Consider the following 14415-nt stretch of genomic DNA (forward strand, 5'->3'; position numbering starts at 1 on the left):
AAAAGGAGAAAATCGTGCCACGGCTGTTTAGTCCCAGGAAAGAGGTGAAAGTAGTTGGCGGTGCTCACTTTTTGTTGACTCGCTAAAGTGCTCCACTTCCTTGTTCACCAAGGGACACGCCTCCTCCGCTCCGGTGAGCACGAAAGCGCGAATGAGTGGCAACCGTTCCATAAACACTTTACGCTGTGAAACGCTCGCGAATGAAGAAAGTCTACCATTGCTACCATCCTTAAGAACTACCATCACAAAGGTGAATAAAACGACTTTATTATACAGTACAGTTTATTTCTTTAATCACAATACAATAGCACATTTATTAGCCATAAAATAAGGTATATTTTTGTGTAGTTTTAAGGCTTATTTAGTAGAAAATTATGTTTTATAGGGACCTGGGAATGGATTATTCTCATTTTAATGGTTTCTTATGGGAAATAAATGTTCGGAAGACAAACTTTTCGCCTTACACACACTTTCTGGGAACCAATTATGTTCGTGAGCTGAGGTATCACTGTGTGTATATATATATATATATATATATATATATATATATATATATATATATATGTACACACACGCACGCACGCACACCCCAACTCGCTTTCCTTACAAAGAGGGGACTGTCAGTCAGCAATGTCTGTGAAGTCAAGTCAGTAGTTGTGTCAATATGAAGCCATAAAATGTCAAATGTCAAACATAGGAAAATTAAATACTTACACTTGAATCGCAACAACGAAGTGTTCCCTCGTTGTCCGCTGGGGTTAGGTTCCAAAAAATACCCGCAATAAATGAAATCCGCAAAGTAGTTAGCTTTATGTTTTACATTTATTATAAATGTTTAAAGACTTTCACACCCCCCACCCACACACACACACACCTGTCCCCAGAATACCTCCCCTCCCCCTCTCCTAGTCAGTTTCTCAGCTGAAGGAAAAAAAGGAGAAGGGCAAACATAGATTCAACGTTAATTAAACATTGACCTTTCAAACGTTTTAATTCAACCAAAATACAACGTTGATTCGATGTTATCTTTTAAACGCAAACTTCAATGTTAACATAATGCTGTTGAATCAATGTTGATTGACCAATCAATCTTCAACCGTAACCAAAAATCATCCATTTTAACCCTAATTCAACGTTGATTAAACATCTTTTGCTATCTGGGTATCTTGATGTTAGCCTTTTTATTTGATTATGTATGACTGAAACATCATCTAATTATCACCTTGGCTTGTTTCAATGGATAACCCTGTAAGCCTTAGGATAGTAGTTTTTAGAAAGTATGTGGGTGTCACGCCGCCACCAGAGTGGCGGTTCATGCTCTTATTTTCACAGTCAGGTTCCCGGTTTATTTTGAAAGTACTAACTCTCATCTCACCCCAGGTCACTTACCCTTCCTGCAGCCTCACTGATTACCGGTCCACGCCCATGATCACTACCACCTGTTCCCAATCAACCCGGACATAAAAGCCACCTGAATTCTCTCCTCGTTGCCGAAGTGTCACATATCTCAGTGCATGGAAGCGTCCTCTCAGTCCTCGTACCACAGTCCTTGTTTGATGTCTAGCCTTGCCTTGTCTTGCGCCTTTAGTTTGCCCTGGTTTTCCTCCCTTGTGGAGCGCCTTTTGTTGTCCCTGTTTTTGAGTGCCCTTTTTTGTATCTCCCGTGTGGAGCTCTTTTTGTTCAGCCTTTTTTCCCTCTTTAAGAGGCGTTTTGGTTTTCGTGTTATTAAAGCTGCAGCCTTGTTGGCCAACTTTACATCTGCGTCTGAGTCCTACCTCCTCACGTCGTGTCAGTGGGTTTGAAATGTGTTTTTATTATGTTCGGGACATGGTGCGTACGTGAAGAAGGGTGATGGAGTTTTGTTTTTGTTTTGTTTTTTAGGGGGGTGCAGGCGGCAGTAACGATTCCAAGATATATTTATAGGTTCTCCTATCAGGATACTTTTTTTGTTTGTTTGTTTTGTTCTGTTTTGTTACCGGTAGTGCCTTGTTTTGTGAATTAAGAAAAAACGTTATTCTCTACAAAAATGTAACTAAACTAAAGCGAAACCTTTGTGGTTTTTGCTGATAAGGTGAATGAAGAAGAGGTAAAGGAGGAGGGGTGAGGAGGACAATGTCACATTTAGGCTTATATCTAGCGAAGATGTAGTACGTTTAACACTAAATAGTTTTATCGCTGTACGACGTATTCAAACTAAGAGATCCTAAGTCATTGTGAGTTTTTTTTCTTTTAAATATTTATAATTACCCCTTGTTAAATTAGCCTATAAGACATTATTGAATATGATAGTCTGTAAGATTAGCTATGCTAAATCATCCCTGGGGCTAAAACACAAAACTACAAGATTTAATCAGAGCGTAGCAATCTACCGCAAGGATCTTTTTAATCTTAAAGCTGCTCTTTGCAACAATCTACCTAAACATATCGTGAACAAACGTGTATTTTGTCTGACTATGGGAGATTTAACTTTTGATTGAACGATTAATTTTTTTTCCCTACGAACCCCGTTTTCTTTCCGAAGGTACGCGTAGATAAACAATTTTTTACACGCATATTTACACATCGGGACAATTTAGACTCTTTAATTTACCTACTACGCGTGTTTGTTTTAGGAATTTGGGAGGAGAAAACTCACACAGGGAGAACTCGAAAAGTCTACCCAGCAAGGCCGGAGGCAGGACTCGATCTCACACCCTCTGTCATGGTTCGGATCTCAGTCCTGTTGTGTTTGTTGTTGCAGTGCCAGTGATGAGGGGGGCGTTCCCCAGCGCCACACCTGCAACTCGTGAGTAATCATGACTTTAAAAGGACTCCAAGGAGCAGCCAGAAGCTGTCAGATTACTACTTGCTCACCGTCGTGTCCAAGTATTCTCTGTGTCATCATTTGATAATATTCTCATCTGCTATAGTCCTTGTTTTGGTTCTGTTTCTTACGTGTGAGTAGCCACGTCGCTTTTTGTTTTATTTATATGTCTCCTCCCACATTCCAAAGATATGCATGGCAGGTTAATTGGACGTTCCGAATTGTCCCCAGGTGTGCTTGTGAGTGTGGATGGTTGTTCATCTCTGTGTGCCCTGCGATTGGCTGGCAACCAGTCCAGGGTGTCCCCCGCCTACTGCCCAGAGTCAGCTGAGATAGGCGCCAGCACCCCCCGCGACCCTTGTGAGGAATAAGCGGTCAAGAAAATGGATGGTGTTCATTAATTTTTAAGTTATTTGGTTTACTTTGTATCATTTTAAGGAGTCTGATGTATTTTATGTTAATATATGGATACTTATTTACACATCTACTTCTTATTCATTTACGATCAATTTTATTTGTATATTTATCTACTTTTGATATTAAGTTTATGATGGCGCTTTGAGAGAGCTCAGGCTGTTTGAAGGCGCTGTATAAATAAACTTGAGTTGAGTTAAATTAGGCACTGTTTTTTTTTTTATAAAGTCAAATTATTACCTTTATGAAACTTTTTAGTTCTCCTTACGGTTACTGTGAAATGTTTTAAAATACTAATACTAACTAATAATAACAAAACGTGTTTACACATTTTCTTTTTAACTTAACTATACTCCAACGCTAATTGCTACAAAACTGAAACAGATACAGATGTACCGCAATATTCTCAGGGTCTTACAAAATCCAATACAATGAATCGGTGAAAATGGATGGGAGCGAATATGTTGAGGGCTGTATGTAGCTTTAATAAGGAATTTTGTGATCAACACCCGCATCAAAGAGTAAAATTGTTTGTCTCACACTCGCGCTTTTACTAGCTGTGCAAAACAAATGAGCAAATATTTGCAAGTATGGGATCTGCATCTTTGTAAAACAGTGTACTTTTAGCTAAGTAAAGACTGTTTTATGACGTACACTAACTAGTATTGAATGTTTACTTAGAATATGGATTTTTTTTAACGCTAACCTAATTATTATACGGACGAGTATCTATACTTTATGTTTTTTTACGGAGTATTAAATGTCTGCTTGTGTTTTTATTTAATGCGTACGTCTACTGTTAAAATTTGTAATCAACATTTACCTACTCGATTCCTGTATTGACTAATTATTTGTGAGGCTAATGTTTTACTATTTAAAGTTATTCCGAGAGTTTACTTTAGCGATGTCTTTACACACTTTAAACGTCGGCTTAGAATATAGACCCCTTGTGTTTTACTGACGAATATTATCGTCAAATGTTTTATCCCGGATTAAAACAGGGGGGACTTGTTCAAAGATGTTTTATTTTACGGTAAATGTTTTATAATAGTCGCATACTGTTTTTTAATGTGCGAAGGAATCAAGGAGACTCTCTGACTTTCATTTAAAACAAATCTGTTGTTTTTGCGCCACAAACCTTTTTTTTTTTTGGTCTGTTTCATATGTGCTACCTTTGTGAAGGTTTGTGACTTTGTGCAATAAAGATTCGTTTGTCATGGCCATTAATAGACTCGGTTTTCCCTTATTAAGTTGCTATTCGGCCTTTTGTCCTTTCAGACTACCGTAGCCTGGCGGGGGAGAAATGTTCCGCTTAGGGGGGCGGAGTGTTCTGTTGCCGGGGGGAGGAGTGTTCCGTTCTGTGGTATGCACTCAGATACAATTGGTCCCGGTAGCAAACACAGAGTCCTTTCGCGCGCGAGGCGAATGTGATAACCGCTACACCATGGAAACAGACGCTGGCATTGTCTTTGTTGACAGGGTTAGCAAACAGCATAGCTTGCTGGCATTCCTGATTTTAGACAGTTTCGCCTCGACGTCTGTTCAGATAACAAAAGCAGAGTCCTTTCCTCGTTAGGATAGTCCATAGTATCCCCACCTGTCACGTGGAAGACCGGGGTTCGATTCCCAGACGGGGAGGTGGATCCTTGTGCAATTCACTTTTTGGCTACTCAGTTTTCATTGCAAATACAAAGAAAATTGCCCTGTTTCCACCCGGTTTCGATTCAGGGACCTTCCGCGCGTGAGGCTAATGTGATAACCACTACACCATAGAAACAGACGTTGGCATTGTCTTTGTTGGCAGGTTTGGCAAACAGCATAGCTTGCTGGCATTCCTGATTTTAGAGACAGTTTCCCCTCTATGCCTGTCCAGGTAGCAAAAACCCAGTCCTTTCCTCGTTAGTGTAGTGGATAGTATCTCTGCCTGTCACGCGGAAGACCGGGTTTCGATTACCTGACGGGGAGGTGGATGCTTCTGAAATTCACTTTTGGGATACTCAGTTTTCATTGCAAATACAAATAAAATTGCCGTGTTTCCATCCGGTTTCGAGCCAGGGACGTTTTGCGCGTGAGGCTAACGTGATAACCACTACACCAGGGAAACAGTCACTGGCCTGTTTCCTGTTGACAGGTTTGGCAAACGGCATAGCTGCCTTGGGTTGCTCAATTTTAGTGACAGTTTCCCCTCTACGCCTGTCCAGGTAGCAAAACCAGAGTCCTTTCCTACTTAGTATAGTGGATAGTATTTCTGCCTGTCCTGCGGAAAACCGGGGTTCAATTCCCCGATGGGGAAATGTATGCTTGTGCAATTAACTTTTTGGAGACTCCGTTTTCATTGCAAATACAAAGAAAATTGCCCTGTTTCCACCCGGTTTCAATCTAGGGACCTTCCGCGCGTAAGGCGAATGTGATAACCACTAGACCATGGAAACAGACGCTGGTAGTGTCTTTGTTGGCAGGGTTGGCAAACAGCATAGCTTGCGTGCGTGCCCGTAAGAGACAGTTTCCCCTCTACGCCTGCCCAGGTAGGAAAAACAGAGTCCTTTCCTCATTAGTATAGTCGATAGTATCTCCGCCTGTCACGCGGAAGACCGGGGTTCGATTCCCTGATGGGGAGTTGTATGCTTGTGCAATTCACTTTTTGGATACTCAGTTTTCATTGCAAATGCAAAGAAAATTGCCGTGTTTCCACCCAGTTTCAAGCCAGGGACCTTTTGCGCGTGAGGCTAACGTGATAACCACTACACCAGGGAAACAGTCACTGGCCTTTATCCTGTTGACAGGTTTGGTAAACGGCATAGCTGACTGGCTTGCTCAATTTTAGTGACAGTTTCCCCTCTACGCCTGTCCAGGTTGCCAAAGCAGAGTCCTTTCCTCGTTAGTATAGTGGATAGTATCTCCGCCGGTCACGCGGAAGACCGGGTGTTAGAAAGGTTCTAGACGTAAATAGTTATTATTGTTGTGCTTGTCTATTTCTATGCTAAGAGTAGAGTGACGTCATATTTACCCATATTGACGCGCGCATTGCATCCTGGGTCACGTCCGCTACCTGCAGTTGCAGCAGTTAGTGTTCAGTTGGATGTCGCCATGACAGAAGTGATTCAGAGCTGTGTTGATCGTGTGCGTCTTTGACCACCAGTGAGTACACTGAACAGGGTTTAGTTACTGTATTTGTGCTTATATGCCGCGCCGTTTTGGCTGTTGTGTGCCTTAAGCTTCGAACGCGGATTTGATTGACAGCTCGTTGAGCAGCTCGTTAAAAGTCCGCTCCGTAGCAACGTGCCTTAAACACTGTTTACCTGCATAAACGTGCTCTCGCCTGTATGTTAGACACTGGTAGAGAAGTGCACGAAAGTATTGGTTGCTTACTTGTACGTTTGTCACTTTGGCACGTCATGTTTGCCGTCAGTCGGGGCATTGCGCTCGCGGTGGGCGCCGCCATTACGTGACGTCCACGGCCGTAGTTGGCCAGAATCACTGTTTAGTAATGTTACTTAGTTAGGTACATCGTACTTTAAGTAATCAGTTCATGTTTAGTATGTTGTGCACCTTCCTAGTGTGTCTATAGTCATTCATGTGCAAGTTAAGCTAGTGTCTGTTTATGTGGTAAATTAATAATGTTGCAGCCTAACTATTATTATTTAGACAACCACTGTGTGCTAATAATTAATGCGGTAAACTCATACACTGTATCATTTCTGTCTATTACAGAACCACACACACACACCCCCATTCACATCCTCTCACTCCAGCTCTACAGATACATTCACACTTTGTTCGCAACCACATAGATAATACCATGCACACACAGAGCCACAGAAGGACTCCAAGCATCCCTAGTTAGCCTGGCACCTGTACCCTAGTGGCCCCTGCCTGTATCCCTGTACGCCTGTACCTACCACTGTGCACCTATTGTAAACTGCCTGCTTATGACATTTCGAGCCCTGGAATAAAGCTGCAAGTCCACATCTTCGCTTCATCATTCCTTGTGTTCTGACCGACACCCCGGGGGCGAAAAGAGAAATACCCAAATTGAATCAGACCTATACAGTCCAAATTCTTGCCTCCACAACACCGGGTTTCGATTCCCTGATGGGAAGGTGGATGCTTGTGCAATTCACTTTTTGGATACTCAGTTTTCATTGCAAATACAAAGAAAATTGCGCTGTTTCCACCCGGTTTCGATCCAGGGACCTTCCGCGCATAAGGCGAATGTGATCACCACTACACCATGGAAACAGTCATTGGCGTTTATCCTTTTGGCAGGGTTGGCAAACAGCATAGCATTCCTGATTTTAGAGAGAGTTTCCCCTCTTTTTTTTTTTTTTTTTTTAAGAGCTCAGAATTGTTCATTCGGTAGTCTTACCGATTCAACGTCTTGTCATCATTGCTCTTTTTTTTTTTTTTTTTTTTTTTGTGTGTGTATGTGTGCGTGCGTTTGCGTGCGTTTGCGTGCGTGCGTGCGTTTGCGTGCGTGCGTGCGTTTGCGTGTGTGCGTTTGCGTGCGTTTGCGTGCGTGCGTGTGCGTGCGTGCAAATACGTATAAATTTATACTCATTCATTCACCTAAAACCTTATAAATATCCCATTACCCTTCGCCTTAACCAGGTACTTCAGAATCTTTCCAGAGTCGTGAGATTTAAATGGTCAGGAGACCAGAGAAAAGGTCAGAAAAAAAAAGAAATAAAGAGAAAAGAAAGGTAAATCAAAGTGACATCCAGCACCGACCAAACACTTCCTGCCTTCCCCATGGTTACAAAATCAAAGTCTTACGCCAATCCCGGAAGCCTCTAAATTCCAGCAAATTTAGCGAGATCTCAAGAGCCCAGAGGAAAAACTAAAGAGAGGAAGGAGGGAAGGATCGATAAGGCAGAGTGAGATCAATAGAAGCCAGTACATCCAATCCATCAAAGTGAAGTCCAGCACCAACAAGACCCCTCCTGCGTGGTTACAAAACCAGAGTCTTATGCCAACCCCAGAAACCTCATACTTCTAATAAATTAAGATCTCAAGTGACCAGAGGAAAAACTAAAGAGAGGAAGGAGGGAAGGATAGATAAAGCAAAGTGAGAACCACAGACACCAGCACCAACTGATTCAAGGGGCTGTGGGAGGGAGAGGGTACTTCTGTTGAGTTTCAGTAGATGCTGGTGCGACGGATCTGGCATGCATAAGGACCACCACCAAAGAAAGAAGCCGTCAACCGCGGTCCAGCAAAGCGAGCACCGCCCCCCCCCCGGAATCCCCAGGCAGCGGCAGCACCAAGGCCACCCCCAAGCCACCCGAGCGGACACCGGTCGGCGAGCCGACCCAGACACCCGGAACACCCCCGCCCCAGCCCCGGCCCACACCCCCGAGCCCAAGGCCGCAGAACGAGGCCCAGCGGGCCCCCACAGCGCCCCACCGGTCCCCAGCCCCCATCCCCCCACGACCCCCCCGCACCCCACCCAAACCCGCCATCCACCACGACCCAGGCCCCACCACCCCCGACCCCCAAACCCCCGAACACACCCCGACCCCCAGCACCCAACCCCCCACCCACCCATACCTCCACCCCCCCCCCAAACAAGCCGCCCCCCCCCGACGGCCGCCATCCCCCCCGCGAACCCGGCCCCCCGCGAGAACCCCCCCCCCCCGGAAACCGGCACCGGGCAGCAGCGGAGAGAGGGAAGATGTGCCCACCCCACCTCCAGCCGCGCGAGATTTGCACAGCGGCGGGAGGGGGGAAGCAGAGGAGGAAGCACCAGGGGAGAAGGCGGAACACCAGAACACCGAGCCCGGTGGGGAGAGGCCCCGGTCGTCACGCCAGAGTACTAGTGACACCTAACCCTGTTACTGAGTCCGCCAGCTCGCCGACTGGCGAGCTCTACCCTTACACCGTGAATGTGGCCCCACCCAGTGTATATACAAGTGTGTGCGTGTGGTGCATTAAAATTGGGAGCAGGTGAGTCGGAGCAGAGGGAAAAAATTTCCCCTACTCCGACACACCCGTATCCCCCCCCAAAAAATGAATATGTATATGTGTGGTGCATTAAAAAAGGGAATGGAGGGACAAAGTGGTGGGGCAGGGACACAAATGGGGGGGACCACAGCGCTGCCAGGCACTGCAGTCCATCCCCTCTGATGGCTCCCCGCCCCAACTCACCCCTCCCCTTGGACGTGAGGTGCATTAAAATTGGAGGGGAGTTGAAGGGTGAAGACGGTGTTTCCACCCTTCCCCACCCCACCAAGAAATGTGTTGTGTGCCCTATGTGTACATTTACAAAGTGTATAGTGCAAGCTAGTGAAGTGAGTAAGAGGAGCGACCAGCGGGGCCTCACCCAACCCGGCGGGTGTAGGTGGCACGCCCGCCCCCCAGCACCCCCACCCCCACCCGCCCCCCACCTCATCCACCCGGCACCACAATGGGCGGACAGCCAGCGCAGCAGGGCTACCGGACAGCCCACCGGCCACCGGAGCCCGCCCGGGGCGCCAGGAGTTATACCGGAGTGGGGCAGGCCCCAAACCCTCGCCCGGCCCCCGGAGCCCGACGCCCGGGCCGGGGAGGGAGCCCCAGGCCCAGGGAGAGGGAGGGGGAGGGGCCGCAGGGCAGAGAGGGAAGGGGGGGGGGGGGGGGAGGAAGCGGGGAGAAGACGACAAGAAGGCGAAAGGGCGGCTGCAGGGCAGGAGGCGGGGGGGGGGAGGAGGAGGGAGGGCGACAAGGGAAAAGGCGAGGAGGGAGAGGCGACGGGGGGGAGGAAGGGGGAGGGGAGGGGAGCGGGATTCTGTTTTTTTTTTTTGTTTGTTTTTTTTTTTTAAAGAGCGTAGCTTTGCTTAATTCTGGAATGAACTGCTACTTCTCCACATAAGTAACCTACAAATAGTAAAGGAAAGTAAAATTACTGCATTTACTGTTTTGAACCCCCAAACCCCCAAAAAGAGATGTGTAATGATGCTACTTACCTTTTCCATTCATTACATAGGAATGGCCATGCCTCATAGAGATCTCATCCCAGCAAAGTTAAGCTTCTAATAGTCAACGACCAATCCATTCTTTGTCTCAGTGTCTGTCAATTAAAAAAACACGTACAAGGTGGTGATAACAATATCTGTGAAATATATGCTGCATTATTGACACTTACACAAGAATGGAGAGAAGTCCTGCTTGGCCGCCACAGGTGTTAGAGTCCCTGTTCCGTGATGTACATATTTTGGCACTTGTTCTCCAAGTCTTTTTGGAGAGAGAATTAGAAAACAGAATCAGTGAGTTCAATGTTCTGTGATGCTACAGAGTGCCGAGACAGTCTTGGACATTGCTTACAATATATTCAACTATCAATCATTTCATTGTTTACAACAGCTTTACAATTAATTAATACAGCACACTCATGAGCAACTAAGAATTCACATACTTGACATGAACACACTTAGATACCTGTTTGCTCCATTCTGGAAGGAATTGCTTTTTCTGTATAGTAAAGAATCCTGTTAAAATAAGAAGGGAGTAAAATTACATGTCCAAAAAAAAAAAAAAGAATGCATTGAATGGTGCTACTTACCTTGTCTGTTTTCTGTTCTCACCTCATGCTAATGATTTATACATATGTTAAAATGTTAATTTAAAAGGAGAAAAAAAAAAAACACCGCTCCCACCCACACATGCACCCAAACTCAACTTGACATGTCACCATTTCAACATTTTTCATAATTCTTCTGTTTCACCTCTCATGCAAATGAGGACAGATTCCGTTGCGAGGTCCCTATTGTTCCTGAAGGAATTCTTCTTCTTATTATTATTATTATTTTTCTTTGTTATTATTATTCTTTTCCGCAAACAATCGCATTTTTGAGACACTAAACATGAACAAAAACTCACCAAACTTTACACACACATCGGTCCTGCGAAAAATTTGATATTTTGAAGTCGCCATACATGATAACAGAAAAATTGATCTTTAGCGCCCCCTACATAGGTTTAATGGATCCCTGTCCCGCTACGATTGTCCTACAGCTACGAAAATTGTGTGGCACCTGTAGCACATCCAGATGAACAAATACCTCTGTGATAGGTGTACCCTAAAATAGAGAGGAAGTGAGGTATGAGTATTTTAATGTCGAATATGGCCCATTTTTGCACATTTACAGGGGTCATACTTTTGCCCCCTTCTTCACAATTAACCGAATTGACTTCAAACTTGGGCTGTACCATCTCAAAACCTGGGACAACATAATGGTAAAAAAATCAAAAGTTTTTGACAGAGTATATAACGGGGGTGGGTCTTCAAATTTAGAGTTTCAAAATTCTTACTTAACAAAGCATTGCCGGTTGGACGTTTAATCTAGAGCTACGAAAATTGGTACACAGATGTAACAGACTACGACCAACAAAAAAGTCTGTTAGTGCCATTTGCTAAACCGAACAGAAAGTCTGCCAGAGGCGGGGCATCAAATTTTGCATTTCAGAATTCTTACTTAATGAAGCTTTCATTCCGGCTGTACGTTTCACCGAGAGTTACCAAAATTTGAAGACATATGTAACAGCCCCCAAGGTACAAAAAACTCTTTTTGAACCATTTGCTAAACGTAACAGGAAGTCCACCATTTTGATTTACTTTGGAACACGTTGCCATTTTTTTGGCCATTTCATAGGGGTCTTATTTTAACGAACTCCTCCTACAGAGTTTATCCGATCATCTTCAAACTTGCTGTGATTCATCTTAAGATGTTGAAGATAAAAAGTTATTGAAAGCTTTTTATTTCGTCACACGCTGTTGCCGTGGCATGTACTGTTTGCAAAGGAAAAAAATCCTTCATAATGAAGTATTCCCAGTTGTACGAAGCAGCTAGAGCTATGAAAATTTGGAGACATATGTAACAGCCCACAATGTACAAAAAAGTCTCTTGGTGCCATTTGCTAAACCCAACAGGAAGTCCCCCAGGGGCCGGGCATCACATTTTGAGCTAAAAAATTCCTCTTTAACGAAGCATTCCCGGTTGTACGTTTCACCTAGCGCTATGATAATTTGGAGGCATACATAACAGGCCACGATGTACAAAAAAATTCTCTTGGAACCATATGCTAAACCAAACAGGAAGTCCGCCATTTTGATTTATGTTGGGATTTATATCCATTTTTTGTGGCCTTTTTTAGGGGTCATATTTTAACAAACTCCTCCCATAGAATTTATCCGACCGTCTTCACACTTGGTGTGTTTCATCTTAAGATGTTTAAGATGCAAAGTTATCGAAAGTTCATTATTTTGTCTCACACCGTTGCCATAGCAATGCATTGTTTGCCAAGTAAAATGCTGCTTTTTTTCCGTCTAAACGTGCGAAAACTCATGAAGCTTTGCATACACATCAGACCTGTCATAAAGTTTTTGTGTAAAATTTGCAATAAATGGCTCACTAGCGCACTCTAGACATTATTATGAAGCTTTTCCGATTGTATGATTCAACTTTGTGAAAATTGGGAGCGATATCTATCAGCATTGAACTTACAAAAAAAGTATTCTGTAGCCATATGGTAAACCAAACAGGAAGTCTGCCATTTTGATTTACTTTGGGATTTGTAGCCATTTTTGGGGGCTTTTATAAGGCTCATATTTTAACAGACTCCTGATACAAAACTTATCCGGTCGTCTTCAACTTTCGTGTGTTTCATCTTAAGATGTTTAAGATGAAAACTTATCGAATTTTTTTCATTTTCTCGCACGCCTTTGCTGTAGCGATGCATTTTTGTAAAGAAAAATGCTGCTTTTTTTTAGTCTAAACATGGGCAAAAACTCACAAAACTTTGCGCACACACCAGACCTGTCACAAACATGAATAGTTTAGAGATTTGTTCTGCAATTTGCAGTCTGCCATTTCTTTTGGGAATTGAACATCATTTTGGGCCTTTTTATGAAACTTCGCAACGACAAAGCATGGCAAAAAGATTTAGAATTTAGATGGTTCTTGTCCTATGAAATAGTACCCAAACATGCCAGTACCCCGACATGCAAGTACAACCAACATGGGCCCTTTATAGCTGCTTGCAGCTCTAGTTTTTGTTTGTGTTATTTCTTTGACACAAAAATTGAGTCAAAGAAATAAAATGTGTCAGTCCCTTTTTGACTCAAGTCTTTTTAAAACATTCCCACCACTCACCTCCCACAATATTTACCTATGACACCTTGGACATTTTGAGCCTCAATCTTATCTAATGTTTCTAACTGCTTAATTGCATTATTTTGCTATGACTTACCTTTCAGTGTTTAAAACGCAGAAGACAGGATTATGATAGCTGTAGTAGGTTTGCAGTACACCTGAATGTAGAGCACACTGAGGTCGAGAGATAAAAATGAGGTCAAGCAATGTGTTTTTGTCAGTGGTAGCAGTAGAAATGAGTTGTGTGTAACCTTTTGAGAGAAACAGTTCAAGAATGGGCTTGTGTGAGGGCGATCGCACATCTTCATTGAAATCTCCACATACCAAGATCTGATGATGGTCCATCACTTCAAGATAGCGTAGCAAACTTTGCAGGTTTGTCAGAAATGTGCGCAGACTCTGTCCAGGGGGCCTGTAAACAGCAGCAATCAACATATTGATGGGAGCTTCAAGTTTCACAACGACAAATTCAATATCAGTCACATTCTGTACATATCTCTTTTCCTGGACTCTGATGTGATTTTTGACACAAATACCTACGCCGCCACCACGCTTGGTTGCCAAGTCGGGACAGTTTGAATAGGAAACACTTCGATTGCGGTGAAACATTGTGTAGCCTTCCAAGACAGCCTCTCCAGCAGCCACTGACCCCTGCAGGTGTGTTTCTGTCAAGCACAAAACATCAGCAAAATGCAGTTCATGGTGACACGTAATATCCTGCGCATGACACGCCAGTCCTTCAGTGTTATGATGGATGATGACCAGGTTGGGATGCAGTCCAGCAGGCATATTTAACATTCACCTTGCCTGAAATTGCATCCCCATGCATCTTTGGTTAGGATGCTCATGGGGACTTCAAATTCACCCCACTTACTCTTAGTAGTCCCCTGGGCCTCCCCTGAAAAGCATGTGAGGATTGGACAAACAGAAATGGATTTAGGGGGGGGGGGGGGTGCATAATCAGGCAACCTGGGCCTCCCCTGAAAAGCATGTGAGGATTGGACAAACTGAAATTGTTTTGGGGGGGGGATGCATAATCAGGCAACCTGGGAAAAACGCACTGCCTGGAAT

General features: G+C 44.1%; 3 long non-coding RNA genes and 1 other non-coding gene across 6 annotated transcripts in view; 1 reads left to right on the top strand and 3 right to left on the bottom strand.

Moving 5' to 3' along the window:
- LOC144007448 (uncharacterized) overlaps positions 1-14415 on the top strand; it is a 224785-nt gene that overhangs the window by 109162 nt on the left and 101208 nt on the right. The window lies entirely within an intron of this gene.
- Positions 7384-7456, bottom strand: trnai-uau (transfer RNA isoleucine (anticodon UAU)). Its single transcript has one exon. It is a non-coding gene; the product is annotated as a tRNA-Ile (tRNA).
- Positions 10001-11138, bottom strand: LOC144007879 (uncharacterized). Of its 2 annotated transcripts, XR_013280439.1 has the most exons (4): positions 10631-11138; positions 10338-10426; positions 10159-10262; positions 10001-10069 (listed from the first exon to the last, which is right to left on the bottom strand). It is a non-coding gene; the product is annotated as an uncharacterized LOC144007879 (long non-coding RNA). The 2 variants fall into 2 exon arrangements; XR_013280438.1 differs by lacking the exon at positions 10631-11138 and having other exon boundaries at positions 10338-10541.
- LOC144007700 (uncharacterized) lies at positions 12596-14081 on the bottom strand. Of its 2 annotated transcripts, none has more exons than XR_013280315.1 (3): positions 13885-14081; positions 13596-13756; positions 12596-13518 (listed from the first exon to the last, which is right to left on the bottom strand). It is a non-coding gene; the product is annotated as an uncharacterized LOC144007700 (long non-coding RNA). The 2 variants fall into 2 exon arrangements; XR_013280314.1 differs by having other exon boundaries at positions 13881-14081.

This window comes from Festucalex cinctus, chromosome 19 (genome assembly GCF_051991245.1).
Source record: "Festucalex cinctus isolate MCC-2025b chromosome 19, RoL_Fcin_1.0, whole genome shotgun sequence".
Lineage (NCBI taxonomy): Eukaryota > Metazoa > Chordata > Actinopteri > Syngnathiformes > Syngnathidae > Festucalex > Festucalex cinctus.